The sequence below is a fragment of the Onthophagus taurus genome, chromosome 8 (genome assembly GCF_036711975.1).
Source record: "Onthophagus taurus isolate NC chromosome 8, IU_Otau_3.0, whole genome shotgun sequence".
Classification (NCBI taxonomy): Eukaryota; Metazoa; Arthropoda; class Insecta; order Coleoptera; family Scarabaeidae; genus Onthophagus; species Onthophagus taurus.
The window spans coordinates 19,179,117-19,185,671 of NC_091973.1; positions in this window are offsets into that span (position 1 = coordinate 19,179,117).

The following is a 6,555-nucleotide window of genomic DNA, read 5'->3' on the forward strand; positions in this document are numbered from 1 at the left end:
AAATAACTCGAAAACTTTATATTGATTAACAACAAAAGAAATTTTAATGTAGTAATTTTCCTGACCTTACTTGAAAATCTTTCTAACCAAATTTAATTAAAAACATTAAAAAAAATCTATGTTCAACAATTACAAAATGATCAATTTAATAAAAAGAACAATTCAAAAAGAATATCGAATATTACGTAGGTTCACACCAAATCAGAAAAAGCTAAAGCAATTAGTTACAATCTTTACTAGTTAATATGTAAAATAAAACATTAACGACTTACCAAGAGTTAAAGCGATCATATTGAGAGGAGTAACTCGTTAAAAAGTGTAACACAAAGAAAAACCGGAGTCTCACTCGAACCTTCCACTAAGACTCTTAACCGACACCGAAATAAGTTACTTTTTCGAAAGGAGAAATTTAATTTAATTTAAACCGAACAGAACTGTCTCGCCGAAGAAGAGAGAAACTAATTTTAATTCAAACCGAAAAACTGACTCAAAATGCGCTCCTCCTCAATATTTAAACCTTTACCCCCTGGACGCTCTTTTCTCTAGGAAAGTCCTTATTGGCCAACTCATGGTTCAACCAATTAGAAATTGCAACATCAGCAATTAAACAAAAGAGAAGGAAGGAAAACAAAAGGAAAACGTTTTCCCCTTGGACGCTCTTAACTTTAGGAATGATCTTATTTACCAACGCATGGTTAAAACAATTACAACTATAACAATTAGACAGAGAAAAAAAAGGGAAGGATGAGTCGAGCAACGAAAAGGGTATATAAGGCCGCGCAAATTGACACCGGAGAGAGTTCAAATTTGGTTCGAACCAAGTCTTCCAAGTGTTGTCGAATCTATGTCAAATTAACCTTAAATTTTCTAATCTAAATCTGAACTTACATTTATTGGCGCCCAACGTGAGACAATCTTGAAAAAAAAAGAGAAAGAAAGAGAGGTAAAAGCTAATCGGTAACAACAAAACTTAAAATTAAAACGTAATAACTAAAAATTAACAATCGCGGAGAGACAAACCCGAGGAAGACATGCATCTAAGGATAGAAGGGATGAAAGTGAAACCCGAAGCACTGCTACCACCAACTCCGGAGATAAAGTAGAAAGTAAGAAAACAAAAGAACACTTGGACTTAGAAAGAATATTACAGCGCATCGATGAACAAAACAGGAAAAGGGATGAAGAAAGAGGAAGGAAAAAGAATGAAGAAAGAGAAGAGAAAAATAAGATAGAATTAGCAAACTTAATTAAAAGTATCAAAGAAGATAAAGCTGAAGAAAACCAACAACAAAGAGAAAGAAATTTACTAATTTGTTCAAAGAAAAAGAACAAGAAAGAGAACGAAAAGAACAGAAAAGGGATGACGATTTTGCTAAATTTACCCACCTGTTCAATCAAGATAAACAAGAAAGAGATCAAGAAAACAAACTGCTAAGAGAAGATGTTAACAAGCTACAATACACGAAGAAAACAGAAAAAAAGGACAGGAAAGCGATTAGGAATATAAACAACTTAAAGAAGGAATCAAACAACAAACCATGAGTTTAAAAGGGGAAATAGGCCAGATAAACGAAAAAATAAAAAAGACAATCAACCCTCAAATAAGAAAAATAGAGTTGACTCAACAAGACCAAGTACAAAAGTTAAAAAACACCCATGAAATTCAGGAAGAAATACAAAAGAAGTATACAGATCACGAGCAATCAATTGAAGAAATAGTAAAGTACTTATATAACCAACGAAATGAATTTGGGACTGAAAAATTTAATTCAACACAAAACGTTATGATTAATTCTATTTGACACATTTGAAACCCGAGTTTTGGCCGAAATTCAACGGTAATAACAATAAAATACATCCTATGACCTATCTACAAAATCTTACCAGGCTTATACAATAATATCCGGACCATCAAAATATCATAAATACCATCCGAAGGGGGCGTGGTGGCTCAGCGTGTTTGCTCTCGGGTTAACACGCAGACGTCCCGGGTTCGAACCCCGGTGAATTCACGTTGAGTCACCCCCCGTCCTTCGGAGGGGACGTTAAGCCATCGGTCCGGCAACCAGTCTAACATCTCTGGTTGTCGTTAGCACGCATGTGTGTGATGCTCGACTTATAGGGACGAATGCGCGTGAGCGCCCTCTGACCCCTCGGGGCCGGGGCGGCGGTAACACGTCATTGGAAACGAGTAAGCGGTATCGTCACCTAACGAGATCTTCTCTACCATCTCGAGCCTCCAAGGGAGTATGTACAAGGGGCCCACTGGGGCCTAAGTGCGCGTAAAAATTACGCACCCCTCTACATGCATACCATCCGAATCACTTTAAACGACCAAGCTTTGGAATGGTATGAACGCATATGCGATAAATGCTCTACATTCGACGACTTTAGCAAAGAATGCACATCGCTATACTGGAACAACAGTAAGCAAGATCAATCCAGGATATAGCTACTTACGGGAAGATACAACGAGCAAATAAGAACCCGAGAAACGCATGCATGTAGGCAGCATAACAAATGTAAGTATATAGAAGGGGATATATGAGGAAGAAGATATAGCCAAATATCTCTTGAATCACTTCCGATATTCCGACCATAATTCCGTGTTATGTCAGCAAGTAAAGAATATGGACGAATTAGTAGAGATTTTAAGAAGGCTAGATACGTTCCATAATCTATACCAAAAAAATAACTCCCCTAAAAATTTCCAACAACACTATCAAAATATATATATTATTTATCAATGAAAGACTTTATACTAAGTGATATTTTTATATTCATGTCCTTAATCGATTTCGATTATACAATCATCATCAGAAGGATGCAAGTCAGTGAACCAAAATGAAACATTAATAAACAGATTGTAAGCACTATTAAACAAAATTAAACGTTACCCACGCTACAACACATAACCTAATTAGGTTATGTTGATGATTGTATAATCGAAATCGATTAAGGACATGAATATAAAAATATCACTTAGTATAAAGTCTTTCTTTGATAAATAATATATATATATATATATATATATATATATAAGGTGTCACACAAAAAACGCCCCAAGCTGTAACTCTGTCATTTACATTCCGATTTTCATGAGCGGGGTTTCAAATGAAATGGTTTCATGAATACTCTGATTTATGCTACAAATAAATTTTTTCCAAGGCCATCTTCAATTTTAAGTGATTATTAACTTTTGCTTTTCAAACTGCTCTATATATATTTTTTTACGTCATTGGATAGAGATTGTTTTTCTGAATCCACTGATATACAATACATCCATTTTGAATATAATTTTAGTAGAGAAAAGACACCTCTATAGACAGGTTGCCACACAAGAACGCCGCTAGCTGTACCTCTGTCATTTACCTTCCAATTTTCATGACCTAGCTATCAAATGAAATGGTTTGATGAATACTATGATTCATGCTACAAATAAACTTTTTCCAACGCCATCTTCAATTTCTAGCGATTATCAACATTTGATTTTCAAATTGCTCGGTATGTTTTTTTTTCACGCTATTGGATAGAGTTTTTTTTTGAATCCATTAATGTACAATACATCAACATTAATTGTAATAGTAGCATAGAAAAACATTAAAATAGTTTCTGAACATTCTCTTAAAGTCACTTGTATTATACTGTAGTGTGGGATAAATGAAAAAACAACTTATAAGTATCATTTACAACTGCTTCGGGCATTGAAATAGCATTTAATGACTGTTATCAGTTTTGCGTGTTATTTTTTTCCATGGCACACTGCAGTATTACAGACAATGTTTTAATAAATATATTTAATAAATAATAAATGTTTTAATTGTTTTTCTCTGCTAAAATTACAATTAATGTTAATGTATTGTAGATCGATGGGCTCAAAAAAACATCTCTATCCCATAACGTGAAGAAAAACATATCGAGCAATTTGAAAATCAAAAGTTGATAATCGTTTGAAATGGAAGATGGCGTTGGAAAAAGTTTATTTGTAGCATGAATCATACCATTCATCAAACGATTTCATTTGATACCTCGTTTATAAAAATCGGGAGTTAAATGACAGAGTTACAGCTTACAGCGTTCTTGTGCGACAACCTGTATATACAGGTGTCTTTTTTCTACTAAAATTACATTCAAAATGGATGTATTGCACATCAATGGATTCAGAAAAACAATCTCTATCTAATGACGTGAAGAAAAATATATGGAGCAATTTGAAAAACAAACGTTAATAATCGCTTTAAATTGAAGATGGCCTTGAAAAAAATTTATTTGTAGCATGAACCATAGTATTTATTAAACCATTTCATTTGATGCCTCGGTCATGAAAATCGGAATATAAATGACAGAGTTACAGCTTGGAGCGTTTTTTGTGTGACACCCTGTATAAAGTGATAATGGATTACCAATATTCTAACTATCAAAATAGTTATCAGAATCCCAGACCCCAGAACTTTTCCCAAAATAATAATGCTAATACAAATTATCCTCCCCGTAATAATAATAGTAACAATAATTACAATCGTAACAACTATAATGGGAATAATTATAAACCGTACCCTCCGAATAATTATAACTACAACCCGAGATTTAGTTCACCGCATCAAAATAATCCTCGACCAACATATGCACCCCGATGGCATAATAATTTCAAAAATGTTCGAACCCCATTTCATCCGACAAATGACGCTAGACAAGTTAATATGATAACCCAACAAAGTTCCCATAACTGGAATCAAACGGGAAGCGATAGATCACCTTCTCCGAACAGACATACCGTAACCGCAGACGTACATCGATCGCAGGAAGACATCCTGTACGATCCAGAAAAAAAAACTTCAATGGAATAAACGAACTTACGACAAAAACCGATTGGACAAACTACCGACTACGACAAATCACCATAAATTACTTTAACACCAACCACAACAATAAATTTTATGACAACCCGCATAATTTTGTGGATTTCTTAAATGAAGCTACCACTAAACAATTTAATTCTATACCCACGGTAAATGTTAAGATTAACAATATAAATTTTAAAGCACTATTAGATACAGCAGCGGAAATTTCCCTTATAAATACTACTCTAGCACAAAAGATTGACAATTTGGAAAATATTATTGAAAAAAAGGATGGGATATTTAAATCAAAAAAAATTTATCACTATAGAAATCAACAAGAATTTATCTTATGGAATTTTATCTATACTATGCTATGAGTTTCGATTGTCTCATAGGAATTGACAACATTAGTTGAAAATAATAAAGAAAATAATAAAATCAAATTCGAAGACATGGCAGAACATGGAAACATTATAATAGAGGAAACCATAGAAGGAAAAAGAGTAATTAAAAAAGCTAGGGATATGAATGAAGGAAAGATTAAAGAAGAACGTAAAAATATAAATTATATTGATAAAGAAGTAATTCTTTGTGAATATGTAAATAATAATCAAAATGATTATATTTATGAAAAAGAATTAAATGATTATAATTTAAATGAACCCGAGTACTAGGTTATTAACGAATTAAATAAAAAAGAATATACAAAGGAAGTGTTAAACAAGTTGGAATTGGAAAGAGATTTGAAGGAAGGACTGAAAGATATTCTAGTGGAAAACTCTATTACTTATAACGACATTGTTACTTTTGCCAAAAACTACGAACATAAAATACTAATTGATGATGAAACTCCACTCAAAACAAAAAATTACTCTATCCCTTTTCACTATAGAGAGCAAGTAAATTATGAAATTGATAAAATATTAGATCAAGGAATCATCGATATCATAAAGAAATCTGACAATAGTCTAAGAATATGCTTGGATGCTAGAGAAATAAATAAACGAACAAAACCAGGCTTTGAAACTCCGCAAACCATCGACATATAAATAGCTAAATGTGGTAAAAGTAAATACTTCACCAAAATTGATTTGAAATCCGCCTTTTGGCTTATTAAACTTGCAAAGGAATCCCAAAAATGTTGTGCTTTCAAAATTAATGAAAACATATTCCAATTTAAAGGTACGCCTTTTGGACTTAAATGCAGTCATCAGCTTTAATTTGTTTTCTACAGCGGATATTACAATCGACATGAAGAGTTTTGTATTCATTATTTTGATGACATATTGATTTTCTCTGAAGAACATCTGGAACACATAAGAATTATCTTCAATACACTGGCATTGGAAGGAATGAAAATCAATCTCAATAAAACAGAAATTTTCCGATGTGAAATAAATTGTTTAGGACATCTGATAAACGAAAAAGGTTTTAAATTAGACCCAAAGAGAGTCGAACAAATTCATAATTTTCCCGCACCGAAGAAGATACGAGAAGTAAGAGGTTTTCTAGGACTTCTAAACTATTACCACCGTTTCATCCGAAACTACGCTGATAAAATTCTACCATTAAGCAACCTTCTAAAGAAAACACACCATGGAGATGGACAGAAACAGAAAATCAAGCGTTGGAAGAAATTAAAAGAAAATTAAAAGAAAACGCCACATATTTCAACAATCCCCGATATTAAGTCCGTACAGTTACACCCCCCATT